Source organism: Papaver somniferum, unplaced genomic scaffold (assembly GCF_003573695.1).
Source record: "Papaver somniferum cultivar HN1 unplaced genomic scaffold, ASM357369v1 unplaced-scaffold_18, whole genome shotgun sequence".
Lineage (NCBI taxonomy): Eukaryota > Viridiplantae > Streptophyta > Magnoliopsida > Ranunculales > Papaveraceae > Papaver > Papaver somniferum.
In genome coordinates, this window is record NW_020627707.1 from 7,491,496 (window position 1) to 7,505,922 (window position 14,427).

The window sequence follows — 14,427 nt, forward strand, 5'->3', positions numbered from 1 at the left end:
TTTTAATACCTTACTAAATAAACAACCATTTTCTAATCTCATTATAGGATTTGGGTATTTTTTCGAATTTCTGTAAGGAGAGTGAGAACGGGAGACAAACTTTTTCTTCTAGTTGGAGTTAGAATAATAGTAAGAGGTTTATACAAGAACAAAAACCGATTATTGTTACAGGTTTTGGTGTTTTTTCTGATTAGCTTGACCGTTGGTAGATGCGTAAATCTACTTTTTGAAACGGTGTACAAAATTGTCAGTTCAAGGATGTCTACCTATCAACCCTCTTTTATATAAGGTACTATTATGATAATCTATTAAAATTTTAATGTGTATATAAAATTGGATGCTTTTCCTAGAAAATGTCATAACTAAGACATTTGATTGGACCTCCACTTTATAATACTTCTAAGTATATATATATATATATTATATGGAATTATGAGTGAAAGATGATACGTTGACATGGTTATTCTCACATTATCTCACAGTTTCAGTGTCAATTTTTTAATAAAACCCAAACGATAACGAACTTGAAGCTAGTTTTTAGGTGATATGTCCTCTTACAAAGTTCTACATCCTTACCAAAAGTTTTTTAGATTCTCCAAATGCGATGACGAAACATTTGGTAACAGTAGATAAATATAAAACTAATATTATACTTGAACACAAAGATGCCTATTATTTATCTTATTGCATATTCTGAATTTTTTATGATAACTCAATAGTTCATTGGTATGGTAAGGGTTGAAGCAATGTCATCCAAATTTCAAAATGTTCTTCTATGGTTTTAGTCATGTTTTCCTTTATCAAACGATGTATCCTATCTACTGAATGGAAAAAAAAGTTACGCATTAAAGACTTCAAGTATAATACAATTATGTAGTAAGTAATTATGGTTTTTGAAATTGTGTAACTATTTTTTCTTAAATGTGGAATAATCTTCTTTAGTAAGTTTCAATACTCGTCGGAATGAAAATAAGAACTTATATTAACATTTACTATATGAAATTCTATAGGATCCAAAGTAACATGAAGCATTTTTATGGCAGCCTCATTTTCTTTGTTGGGTTCTTTTCTTTCTGTTTTTGTTATAGTTGTGGTTAAGCAACTTCAACATTTTTAAGCCAATATTCTTTAACCAATGCAAACATTTCATTGAAAATGTAATACTTTTTTATATATAAGTATACATATGTAGTCCGTAAAGCATAGTTTTATAAATTATCCAGAAACCTAGCAAAGTAATTATTGATTACAACTCAAAAAGATAACATTCAACGAATGTTACAATAATTTCAAACATACACACCCTTTATTTTTATCAAATCTTGTCGTTTCCAGCATTAATACTTTTTATAATATAGTCATTTAATTTCCTTCTTGTTTTTCCTTCATTTTCATCTATCTATAATTTTTTACTACGTGTGAAACGTTCCCTTACCCTTCATAACATCATTAAAAAACACAAGTAAACCGAAAAAAGTTGGATGTATCATAGAAAATTGAGTTGAAGATATTAGTTTGCAAATACTAGGGTTTCATATACATCTAAAGAACAAAAATATAAATAAAACTAGTGAAAAACAATGATGTGTCCAAAGATTATCATTCTTTTTTAAAACCATAAATTAGCTTTTTCAGTTGGTTAGATATTTATTGAGTTCAAAGTATAGTATTGGACAAGTTTTGTGGGTATATGATCATCAATATATGTGGTTTCATTATTTTGATTTTTTGGGTAAAATATTTAAAAAAAAAAATTAAAAACAAGCAAAAGGACTATATACACAGTGTATATCAAACTATTGCACTTTTATTAAAAAAAATTAATACGTGTGGTGCATTTCATAATTAAATGATTTGAAGAAAGAAACCTACACAGTATAGTTGAATATCTAGGAAGATTAGTAGAATATTTTATTACTTTTCCCTGTCATCTCATCTTACTTCTTTTTTTCTTTCTTTTCTGTCTAGTCAATTTGAATCAATTTTCAACAGTATGATTGAAAATCTAAGAAGATTTGTATATTATTTTATTACTTTTCCCTGTCATCTCATCTTGCTTCTTTTTTTCTTTCTTTTCCTTTTAATCATTTCTTATAAATTTTAACAGTATGGCTGAAAGTCTAAGAAGATTAGTGGACTATTTTATTACTTTCATTGTAATCTCATCTTGCTTCTTATTTTTCTTTCTTTTCTCTCTAATCTTCTTGTATCAATTTTCAACAGTATGGCTGAAAAGCTAAGAAGATTAGTGGAAGTGTTGGATGTGGAGAATCAAAGTCCTTTTGGGAGGAACCGCAATATATTTCATTGTAAATATGGAGAAAACTGGATGAGCACTTAAGGTACATCAAACCCCAGTGATATACCAATTATGTGTGGAACCCGGATTGACCACCTCTGATATATGTGAATTTGAATATGCATAGGCAGACTTTAGATGCACTCCATAGGATAAAGAATGATGGAAGGCCCCATGGCAATTTGAGACCTGAAAATGTTGGAGTTAAATTATGCAGACACCCTCGTGGTCATCAGTTAACATAGAAATATTGGGAGAGCCTGAACACCTACTCAAATCCAATATAATTGTGAACCTATTAGGTCATAGTACACTACCAGGTTTGTTGTCTTTAATTTGGTGTTAATTAAATATTAAATTTAAAATGTTCAATTTTTCTTTAAAATGTTGGTCTTGCAGGAACATATGACACATATGTATGGGATTTAAGATCATTTGGTGAAAACTTATTGATCCCTTATTTAGCTTATTGACCAGAAGCTAAAGACATTTTGCATAAAATCGACCCTCAAGTTTTTTTGTAAGTATTTGTACCGAACTGTAAGTTCTGTTTTTTTTACTCCCATGATAATGATTGGTGCACAATCAAGGAGCTACAAAAACTAGACGACCATTCAAAAATAAAAACATTTGGTCAAAGCAATATTAAAATAATACAATAGATAGAGTTATAAACAATACATGTCCAAATATTCTCTATTTCTCACTCTCTTTGTTTTGATCATCTTCTTGTATTTATTACACTTTCCCTTATCCTTTATACCTCTGCGGCCAACAAAAGAAAAGAGAATTTTTTTTTTAAAAACAAGAAGAACAAGTATGAAATGAGATAAAAAATGGTAGAAACCGAAGACAAGAGAGATCACATAATTAGACTTAGTTATCTCAACATATGTAACTATCATAATCATCATCACTCAATAAAAAAAATTGTTGAATACATTCTTTCATTATCACTTTATAAGTATAGAAAAACTTATAATTTGTTCGTATACATTCTTTCATCCAAATTTAGAAAAGAAAATCAATCCAAATTGATAAAACATAATCAAGCAAAGAAACTTTACATAGTCTATCTATGATCGTGGTTGAGGGTTAGGATGTGTATAAATAAGTTAAACTCAATGATAGTAAAAAGCAAAATGTGTTTGTAATGGTAAGACGCGGGTTCCAACTGCCATGTTCTTCTTCTCTGTTACAGTATCTCACTCAATTAATTAATTACATGTACCCTCATTACTTGGCCCTGTTGCAGAATTATATGAAATAACCTACATTCAATTTAGAAGACATCTTTGACTATGAAGTTGCAGACATTGATTGAAAGAGCACCACCAAATTTTCAAGGGGAAGACTCTGCAAATTTTCTTGGAAGAATACATTACAATTTGGTAGTCACCAAACGTTCCATCACCAGTACCCATTCCTCTCGATCAGGGAGACCATAATAAGTGTTATAACATTGCTTGATGGAACCCATCAAGTGTTGGTATGTCAAGATTAATTGCTATATTTTAGTATCAAAACTCAAAAATCGCTTGATTAAAATACTAGAGTCAACTTTGTTAGGTTAGACTAGGAAGTATATAGAAATGTTGAGACATACAAGTATTACTCTGAAGACCTGAAGATTCTGAAGACGTATCGACATCAGCGCACACACAATCCTTCTACTTGAGGTTAGTAATACAAGACTTGACTTGTTTCCATTTCTATATCATTACTTTTTAGTCTTTCAGATTGAAAAAATAACATGCGAAGTTAAATACATGAATTAGAGACTTGACCGTCTTATTATGATCGAAATGTCAAGGAAGACTATATACAATCTATTTTACAACATTAGTATTTTGAATTACGAAGTATAGCGCTTATCTTTTGAACTTCATAATTGCGACATAGACATAATCTTTGTAACTTTTTACTAGATTTTGTAATGAACTTAGGATTGATTTCATGCCTAGAAAACTATGTTTAATTATACGAGTTTAAGGAAGTAGACTTACGAACTTGTTTCGTAGTTGAAAGAAATCAAACGGATTGGTGGTCTGGTTTTCATTGAAAATCTAAGGCAGGACCGATTCCTACTTATATTGGGTATCATGGTAGAACCGATCCCTAGTTATGTTGAGAACCATGCATGTTAGAACCAACCCTTACCTGTATGGGGAACTAAGGTAGAATCGATCCCTACCCACATTGGTAACTAAGGTAGAACCGATCCCCATAAGCAAAAACTGATTTATCTTGTTACAAATTTAGGGTTTGTGTGGTTTGAAAATTGAGTTTGCAAAATACGAAAGTTCAAGATGTCGACATAGTGAGTAATTTGAACATGCGGAAAAATCTTATATGTTATTATTCAAAGTATTCTTTGATACCCAAAATGAGATTCAAAATTTAAATGTTTGATAATATTTTTATTAAGATTTCGAATATATATGTTTTGTTTTTCCAGCAAGCAAAACATATCTCTAGAAGATATATTAGTTAAGTATCTTGTATGCTAGCTAATATTAAATTTTACTAAAATCCCCAAAATTTTATATGAACCCTATTTTAGAATTCAATAAATTGACAAGCAAATCAAAGAATTATGGGTTCCTAATATACTAAGTATAATAAATTTCAAATTGGTGAAACAAAACCCAATTCGGTTAAGCGATATGCATGAGATAGGAGTAATAGCGATTTAATACAATTCGAGCTCCAAACTCCTTACTTTCTTCAAATTTTATCAGTCGACGGTGATTTTATCAGTTTATAACAATATCAAACTATCAATTAATATGTTTTAAGTTTTTTTATATTTTTATTTGTGTTAGAGCACTGCTCGGTCGAACTCCCAAGCGTTTCTATCTCAAGCTTGTTTGTCAAGTTTAGATGATCAAAACTATAAGTCTTGATTTGTAGTCTACTTATAGCTATGTCTCGGATTATGATAGAATGTATAGTTGAGCTTTAGACTTCACAGTGTTCATCGATTGAAGACGAAGATATACTGGGGAGAGCTTGGATGAACTTCATCAACAAAAGGTATGTGGAGACTAAAACTTATCAATCACCCAGAAGACTACTATATTCTATCTTCTATTGAGACTAAGTCGTATAGCTATATAAACTTTTACATTATACACATTTGATATGTCGAGCTGAGTTTATCTCATATATCTATTTATCGAAATATGTGTTGGAACCTTTTTGCTTCAGCTACGTTCAACATTTTAACAAACTGCCACACTTGCAAATCCCGATTCAAGAAACTGCCACCGTTTTTTTCAGAGTTTATTTAATGCCACAACCGTTAGCACTAACGCCTTGGACCCACATGATTGATCAAAAATTTTTGACTTTGTCAAGATTACTTACACATGTCTTATATGGACGACTCAAGATGTCGTGCACGAGATTATTACACGTAGCACAGGCTAAATGACTACTTTATCCTTCGTGGTATTGAAAACAGTTTGTATCGTTTCATTTTTCTTCTAGTTTTTTCTCTTTCTCTCTGTCCGCTCTGTTCTCTAGTGGAAGAAATTAGGGTTTGAGTCAGTTTTCAGCGGGATTTTGCTTAGGTTTAGTGTCTGAGTAAAGGGTTTTAGTAAAGATCGAGATTCAGAACAAGAAGGGGAAGGACAAACAACAGATATGGTATGATTGCAAACCCTAATTTCGTTTTTCCGGGTTGAATTAGGGGTTTTCTCTTAGGTTTCTGTTTCTCTTTCTTGTACTTTTTTTCTCTTGCTCTATGTCCGCTCTGTTCTCTAGTGGAAGAAATTAGGGTTTGGGTCAGTTTTCAGCGGGATTTTGCTTAGGTTTAGTGTCTGAGTAAAGGGTTGGGGAGCTGAAGATGAATAAGAATAACGGGAAGGACAAGCAGCAGATATGGTACGATTTCAAACCCTAATTTCGTGTGTTTGATGAATTTTATTTTAGGAGTTTTCTGTGTGAAGTGTGGAATTTTTAAAACCCTAATTTTGTGTGTTTGATGAATTGATGAATTTTATTTTAGGGATTTTCTGTGTGAAGTGTGGAATTTGATGAATTTTATTTTGTTTGTTCATTTGCAGTGATTATACATATTATTCATATAGATATATCAGTGTGTTTGATGAATTGTATTTTGTTTTTTACAGTGATCATACATATTATCCACATAGAGATATCAGTGTGTTTGTTCTGAATAGTAAACTTAATTTGCTATTCCCTCACATGGATAGAGATAGAATTGACCTTAAGGAATTTGAGCAGATGTTGCGTGTTAAGTTGCATCTTGATGAAACAGAAATTCCAAATTTATATTGGACCAGAGACCCATGTCTGCCTGAGTATTTGATGACAAATGAAGACTTGTTTAAGTTTTGGGAGCATGATGTACCTGATGATAAAGGCTTCATATGTTTACAAATGAGTGTAATGAATTCAGAATTTAAGAATGGTAATGACTTCATTAAGGCTGCAATGGAACAACCAGTAGTAACAATTGATGAGACTCCTAAGAAGGCACCTAAAAGGATTGTTAAGAAGCCAGTTTCGAAGGAAAATTCAGTAAAGATATCACCTACAAGGAGATCACCAAGGTTGCATGCTCAATCAAAGAATGAAAACTCAAATGGAGGAGCATCTAGGAAGTTGTTGTTCATGGATCTGTTAAATGAAGTGGAATCTCAGGGTTTTTCTTGCCTAAGTCAAGCCACTGTTGTTGGTTCTAGCAGTACACCAGTTGATAACTTTAATCATGATTACTGGGTTGATGAAGTAAACAACACTGCTGCAGGGGATAAGACTGATGTAGGGGATAAGGCTGATGCAGGGGATAAGACTGATACATGGGATAAGACTGATGCAGGGGACAATAGTGATGATGATGAGGAGGACAATGTGGTGCTAGAGAACACTACTGTAGATGAATGTCACCCCATTGAAGACCCAAATGCTCCACCAATCTTTGACAGTGATGAAGAGAATGATATTGATTATGAAGATATTGTCAAGACATACAAAGTTGGAGATGAAAGCAGTGATTCAAGCAGTAGTGAAGAAGACAATGAAGAAGGTATGGACCCTTTAGTGTTTATAATTTTTTGTTTATTTTTTACATGTACTAACACTTTGATGTTGATTGCAGTTTCTAATGATGACAAGAATAATGATAAGGATAATGATGGTCCTGAAGTAAATGATGATAAATATTCCAAACCAAAGATTGATTACCAGAAGTGGAAAGAAATCTTCAATATGCACAGTGATGAAGAAGAAGAACCATTATTCCATGTAGAAGAAGAGGTGACTCCTGTTGATCCTACTAAGATGGAGGTAAAGTATGCTTTTAATAACAAGAGCGCTTATAAGAAACATCTTAGGGGTTACTGTGTAAAACATAATTATCAGTATACGGTCTATAAGAGTGACAAAACAAGATTAATAGTGAGATGTAGGTTTAGGGAAGAGTATGGATGTAACTGGTTTGTAAATGCTAGCATAAAAAGGCATGAGCCTACTTTTATTGTTAGGAAGGTTAATCTAGAACACACTTGTGTTGCGGATCCAAAGAGTTTTAACAGATTCGCGGATCCTGAGTTCGTAAAAGATGTGGTACATGAGAAGTTAAAGCAGACAGCTGGGGCCTTAATTCCAAAGCCTCCTCCTTATCAAAGAAAAACTGGAAGACCAGCAAAGAATAGGAAGAGGAGCTATGATGAACCTGAAACTGTGGTGAAGAAAAGGAAATGTGGAAAGTGTGGATCTATTGCTGGTCATAATAAGAGAACCTGTGCTGGTGGTGATGTTGGTAAAAACCCAACTGGATTCATGCCAAGCACCGAGTATGATGTTGCAAACTGCACCTTCATTAGTAGAGATCATCTTGAAAGTAGCAGTGCAAGGGGTAAAGCAAAGGTGAACAAATCCAGAGGTACATCTTCATTCGTTGGTGAGTCAACAGGACCTAAAAACTTTGGAAGAGCACCAGCAGAACCTAGCACCCATGGATCTACACAAGATGTTCTGAATTTCAGTCAGAACTTTACTGGTATTGGATCTGTTAGTCAACATATTCCTGTCACAAAGGGAAATCAAAGCAAGGCTAAGAAGAAGTAGAAGTGTGTGTGTGCTTCTTGTTGTGTTAGATCTTTTTTTTTTTTGCTTTAGACACTGATATCATAGTGTTAGATCTGTTTTTTTTTTTTTATGTACCAGAATTCAGTTTTATTTTGATGGATAATCTTACTTTATGAATGGAAATGATATTAGTTAAGAACTAATTACATGTTAAATAGTCTTTTGAAGTTCCTTACATATGGAATTGAGATTGAAACTTGAATGGATAACCCTATTTTTTGCAGCAATGAAAAGGTGATCTGAAACCCATCTAAATGCTTCACAATCTGTGCAGATTAGGTAAGCAATGTTTCTATTGTGTTCATTTTTGCATCTTCTCAGCTGCATTATTGACTTGCATTGCTCTTTGTAGCATTCTTGCTTATGCAGTGGGCATTCTTTATAACAGTGGGTCTCTTCTCCACAAGCACAACAACAATTCTCTTTGGGTAGCTTGATATTCTTGGATTTGAGTGGATGACTGGAAGAATCAAACCATCCAAAGTAGGTGCAGGTAGGATTTGAACACTTCAAGAACATTTCTCCATCTGTTTCTCTTGTGCTGGATCTTAGTAGTTGTCTTATACCATTACAAGGTATATGTTTGCATCTAGAGTACATCCAGGGACAAACCTTAGACTCATGACTTCCTTTTTCACATGTTGGACATAGATCTGGGGTAGTTTGCTGTCTAAATTTGTTGCTGCTGCTGCTCTTGCTACTACTACTGCAACTGTTACTACCTGGAGAGTTTATAACCTTTTGGCTCATTTTTATGTGTTGAACTTCTGAAGAAATTGACTAATTAAGAGTTTGGGATCTTCATTAGTATATATAGAGCTTCAAGATGATGAATAAGACCGTTATAAATCCAGGTAAAATATGGATCGTCGATTTTTTCTCTTAGATTGATCCCACGTGTATTCCAACCATTAGCAAATCTTGCACATTTTTCTCACGTGCACCGAGTCGCGAGTTAACTCACTACTCTATAGCCGGTTAACTCAATCCCAGTGAACTGATTAACTCAATCCCTGTTAACTGATTCAGGGGCTTCTATGTAATTTTGTACGGGTTATTTAATCCCAGTGAACTGATTAACTCAATCCCTGTTAACTGATGCACTAACAGAGACTAACAGCCGTTAACCGTTATCTCAAAAAAACGGGATGAAAAAAGTCAAGAGTATGGCATTTAATAAACTCTGAAAAAAACGGTGGCATTTTCAGAAACTGCATATTGGAAGTGTGGCACTTTATTAAAATCCCCAACAACTTATTTGTTGGAAACTAAATAATAAGTCAAAAGATGATCATTTGAAAATTTCCTTGAAACATCTTGCATGATTTGTGTGAGACAGTCATTTGATGTCGACTCAGAATGTTTCGTATTGATTATTCGATCACTTGAAAATTACTTATAAGCTAATAGTTTGTGTGAGACAGTTTTCGTCGTCTTCTAAGGATGTTTCAATGATTGACATGGGAGTTTAGAACAATTAACCATTGTCTGGATATAGTACAGTGTGCATACCAGTATGCAAACTGTGGTATGATTCAGATCCGCAAACCAAATATGCATACAAGTATGCGAATGGTTTTAACTATTAAAGTCCGGGAACCAAGTTTGCATACCAGTATGCGAACGGTTCTACCTGAGTTAGGTACGGAATGACAGTATGCATACCGTTTGTGAACTTTCGGACAAGACCAAAGTCCGGAACTTATGTTTGCGTACCCGTTTGCAAACTGAGTTGGTTAAAGTTCTAAAATCGGTTAAGTATGATTCCATGCTCATGAAAAAATACATTCATAAATCAAGGAATGCGAACTGTGGCTAAATGTTCATGAATTTATTCTCATGAATCAATCCGATTTTGTTTCAATTGTGTCTTGTATACTTCTATGAGAATATAAACAATTGAACAACTCTATGAGTAACACAATTATATTTGATTATCATTTGATATAGAAGTGTTATATGAATGTGGTTAATACAAAAGAGTTCATATGGCTACATTCGATGAATTATTGTTGAGCCAACTCAATATACACGTTTAGGTACGGTTACCCATATCTAAATGAAGGCATATTTCATTTGTGTGTAACAAGCTAAGACCATCTAACGGTGGAGAGATATTTCTTTGTGTTTTAAGCAAACTTAGCTTGAATCTTAAATCATGTTTTCATCTAACAGTGAATATTGATTGCTTTGTCACTGATTTTAAAGACTATATAAGGGAGAACTCTAGCAACTGGAAAACCCAATCCCCACACTTACGTGTGATACTAGTTGTGTACTAGAATCGATTCTCCTTTAACCTAGGTTTTTCCAAAAACCATTATAGGTTAACGACCTAAAGACTTCTAAGATTTTCTCGAGATTTATCTCCGATAGGTAAGATATAAAAAGTAATCACAAAGCTTTTCGTCTCATTCTTTGTGATTCCACAATAACTTATTCTACTAGCATATAGTTAAGTTATTGTGAGGTAATTGATATTTCTAGGCTGTTCTTCAGGAATATAAGACTGGATTATCAATTGGTTCCTGTTCACCTTGATTTATCAAAAGACGAAACAAAAACTTCATATGTATTTCTGTGGGAGACAAATTTATCTATCAGAATAGACTTTTTAGTGGGAGACAGATTTGTTTATAAAGTCTTCGACTTCGGGTAGTAGCAACTCTTAGTTGTGGGTGAGATCAGCTAAGGGAATCAACTCTTAATTGGTGTGAGACTTGGTTATGGCTCAACTACATTCCAGTCTGAAGTTAACTTTTAGTAGGTTAGTGTCTGTAGCGGTTTAATACAGTGTGGTGTTCAAATATGGACTTAGCCCGGGGTTTTTCTGCATTTGCGGTTTCCTCGTTAACAAAACTTCTGGTGTCTGTGTTATTTCTTTTTCGTATTATTTGTTTATATATTTGAAATATCATAGGTTGTGCGTAGTTCAATAAATTGGTAAATCCAACCTTTGGTTGTTGATTGAAATTGATTGACACTTGAACATTGGTCTTTCATAACGTTCAAGTTATTTCTCATATCAATCAGGCTCACAGATCTCTATCTGTTCGATTGCAGATTGTATTGAGAAATTGAGATATAACTCTTGGATATATTTCCTTGATTGAGTCTGACTGTCTAGTTGATTCTCTTGGAATTATATTGGAGTTGGTCCATACATATTGCCGAACGAAATATTGGGTGTGGTTGTGAGACCTCCGTTTTTTCAATTGGTACCAGAGCAGGCAAACATGTTAAAGACCTCATAAGTCTGTGTTTGTAGCAATCTGACTCTGTAGATAGAAGTTTATCTCTCAATACATAGAAATGTCCTCAAAAGTTTTTGACCATGGAAAATGTCTTGGGCTTACCTCAAAGGATAACTCCTGAGCTGATTCTTCCGAATCCCGAGGTTGAAAACTTGTGCTACCAGATTCTGATAACATTCCCTCTAAAGTGACAGTTGACAATGGAGCTTACCAGAACCTTAAAAAAATCTGCAGAAATTATTGATGCTCAAGTTTCTAAAATTAGTTTTCTTGAAGAAAAATATGCTCAACTCACTGATGAACTTGAGAAGTCTCTTAATAGAGAACGGGAACTCTATAGTATCGTTGAGTCTTTTTCTAACAATATCGAAAATCTTGTTCGAGAAACTACTCTACAACGCGAAAAGATTAGTATTCTTGAAGATATTGTTAACGAAGATTAAATTAGAGAAAAACATTTAATCGAGACTCATTCATCAGAATTGAACAACTGTCGTGTTGAAAAAGCGAAAATTGTTGCTCTTCTACTAGCTCAGGAACAGTGCAACTCCTTAAAAAGGGAAAACTTTGTTTTAGTAAAGTCTTCTTCAGTACCTACCTCTAATACTCATGTGGTAGTACCTAGCATGGAGAAATCTTCTTCTAAGGAATTTCCTGCTAAGAAACTGTTTCGTGACTTACAGAATTCCAAAAAGGATATGTATTTGAAACGAGATGATTCTAACGTTTCTTATCCACGAACCTGATCTTTCTGCGGGAAAAAGAATCATGATATTCTACATTGTTTTGCTAGAAAGAAACAAATTTTTGATCTTCAAAATCTACTTCTTTTTACTGTCGACAGGGTAAGTCATCTGATGACGTCGAAAATGGATTTCCTTCATGCAGAAAACTAGAACTCTCATACACAAGGTTTCCAAGGCCACTCTTCTAGAAATCTCTGTAAGAATCATGTCCCTCTTAATGGTGCAAATTTATACGCCACAAATGTACACATTCCCAGTGTTTATGAGAATAAGTATGGTAGACGTAAGTCTAGGAGATGGAATTCTCACAATTCTGACCCTCTGGAACCAATACCTAGAGGTCCTAGACTTAATTCTCAGAAAAATCCTTCTAATGTATACTCAAAAGGGTTTATGTCAAATTCTTCTGGAATAAGACATAATCGAATGAAGGTAGGGAATACACCGCACAAACACTCAGAAGGTATTCACAACTCCTCCCTCGATATTTGTAGTGGGATTAATTCCCACTCTGCTACATAGGTCTAGGTAATTTCATCCTTGTATCTAACTTGAGAGTTGCAAGGATGATAATTACGAGATTCTCAAGTTCATTATATATTATCATCTGATCGTATGTTTGTGTTAATGATGTTTTCTTCATCTACAAAAGTTGAGTCATATCTTGACTAGGGTTTGGAATAATAAATAATCGACTTGCTACAAAAAACTTCACCTCTCTCCTCTCTGCGAATCGGGAGACACTAATGAGTCAACCCAGATAAATTTTTTTTTTAAATTTCTCATAAAATCTTAAGTTTTGCAGCAATGCATCGAATCTCCAAACATCATTGAACTGTTTTTATCCCTGTTTTTAATCATCTTTAATTCGTTTCCAACTTTTGTTATTTCGTTTTATTGTTACAGTGTTTTATTATTGTTTTTCTCAAATAAAATGAAGAACTAACTTCTCATGTTTCTCTCCATTATGTGTGTGCAGGTTTGTTTATCCATCATGGCGTTTGCCTTAACGTTTGTGCAAGTGATCAAATAATTTGCTAGGGAGTTCGCTAATCGTTTGATAGCAACAATTGTCTTTGTTAGTATCAGTCGTATCCATTTTCAAAGAGTTCTGAATCGGATCAATGAGATGAGTCAAAGTTTCAACACAGTTCACATTGGAAAAAAATTCAAACTCAAATTCCCCCCAAACCCGTAGTTTCGGTTACAAATTGAAACTGATAGTCAGTCATCGGAATATACTCCATTGGTTATTTTTCGTTATGTTTTCTTTCCTTTCAATTAAACCCAGTCAATCAATCTGTTACCATAATTGGAGCTACAATTCTGCAGAAAATATTCAGAGTATATATCTTGATAACCCTAAATCTAATCTTTTTCTATATATTCATCATATCAATCCAATATCTTCATTGATTTCGAACAATTTCTCAATACTTTTCACCACAAAAATGGAGGCTGGGAGCTCGAGTCAAGTGGGAGATCTTTTCAACAAGTTCAAGCAAGCTACTTTGGAGTTGGGAGATACAAATCAAGTTGTAGTGTTTAACTCAGAAAGTGATGCAGTGGTAGAGGAAGAAAGTAACTGGGAGGCTAGTGCCATTGGAAAGGTTATTATCGAAGGAAAAATGGGTTATGAAGCTATGAAAAAATTTATCAAATTCACATGGCCTTTTTTAACTGAGGGAGATGTCAAGATAGTGGAGGCAGAACCAAGTATTATGATTTTCAAGTTTAGCAAATGGGATTTCTTGAATAAGGTGATCAATGAAAGGCCTTGGAACATCAATAGGCACTTATTGTTGTTCATGACTATATTCCAGAGATGATCTATACAGGAAGCATTATGGTTTCCAATATTTTTGGATTCACCATAAATGGATCCTCCCAGAACATATGAATGTCTCTGCAGTGACAAGAATTGGCAGCATTATGGGAGAAGTCGTAGCAATTGAACCCAAAGATGCAGTTCCAGCTAACGGAGAACCTGTAAAGGTGTGTGTTAATG